This window comes from Galeopterus variegatus, unplaced genomic scaffold (genome assembly GCF_000696425.1).
Source record: "Galeopterus variegatus unplaced genomic scaffold, G_variegatus-3.0.2 Scaffold44422, whole genome shotgun sequence".
Taxonomy (NCBI): Eukaryota; Metazoa; Chordata; class Mammalia; order Dermoptera; family Cynocephalidae; genus Galeopterus; species Galeopterus variegatus.
In genome coordinates, this window is record NW_007770533.1 from 2,506 (window position 1) to 3,542 (window position 1,037).

The 1,037-nt window shown below is 37.5% G+C and overlaps 1 protein-coding gene across 1 annotated transcript in view; it reads right to left on the reverse strand.

Moving 5' to 3' along the window:
• The window catches only part of LOC103584108 (methylcytosine dioxygenase TET2-like), a 4,531-nt gene that overhangs the window by 1,589 nt on the left and 1,905 nt on the right, over positions 1-1,037 (reverse strand). The gene's annotated exons all lie outside the window — the stretch shown is intronic.

Sequence of the window (1,037 nt, forward strand, 5' to 3'; positions counted from 1 at the left end):
GCCCCCCCCCCCCCGTTTTTTGAGTCTATACGTTTGTGATGGGAAGAAACAACACTCCCCCTACAGTGAGGCAATCTCCTGCTTTTCACGCTTCACAAATAGATGTAATAGATGTGAAGCCTCTTCAAAGAGGCCAGAAGTTTGTTTTATCAAATAACCTCTGATTCTGGCAGTGTCACATTCACCTCAACTCATACTTTTGTACACAAAGAAATTTCCCACTAACTCTCTGTGTTGAAGAAATTTCCACAAGATTCCAAATTGAAAATCTAAATAATGAAGAGCTGATGATTTGTTCGATATAGGTAGTATGTAACTTAACACTGTTTCTCTTTTCTCTCCACCCTATTAAGCCTAACTTATTGTTTCTCTTTTCTCCAATTTCTTTTCTGAAATATTACACATACAAGTGGGTACCCTGAAAAGAAAAAAAGCTACATCTGTTGCTTTAATAATTGTACTTTTTTCTTAGCCAAAAAAGGTTATGATGAAAGATTATTTGTGTTTTTAAAATAGTAGTATTTAGTGTTTTTGATCAGTGGGGACAATGTGAGCTAAAGCACAAGGTAATATAAAATCATTGAAAAAATGTGATCATAATGGACTGACCCTTATAGAAAGAACTTTAACATGAGGTACAATGTGTTTGTCACGCCCTATGCCTAAAAGTCGTTCAAATTCATGTCTCTGAGCACACGAACTTTTCCCCCACACAGTTAAACCTATTCAGTTCATATTTAGTGCTTCCTTCCATTTTACTTCACAGAAAGAACCTGTGATCTATCTCAGGCAAATTCCCCTTGATTCTAAACATCTTTCTCATCTTCCCATTCTCCATTACCTTGCTGGAATGAAATGTGGTTGCCTTCAGGACCTACTATAGCTCCAGCTGTCATTCATTTCTTCCATTTCCCAGAATCCAGCATAGCCTCCTAATAATGAGCAGGTGCTCAATGCATGATTACTGATGGTTTAAGATGTTAGGGTGGTTGGTAGGCCTTGTGTTGGTTCTGAATCAGAAGTCAGCAAACTAAGTA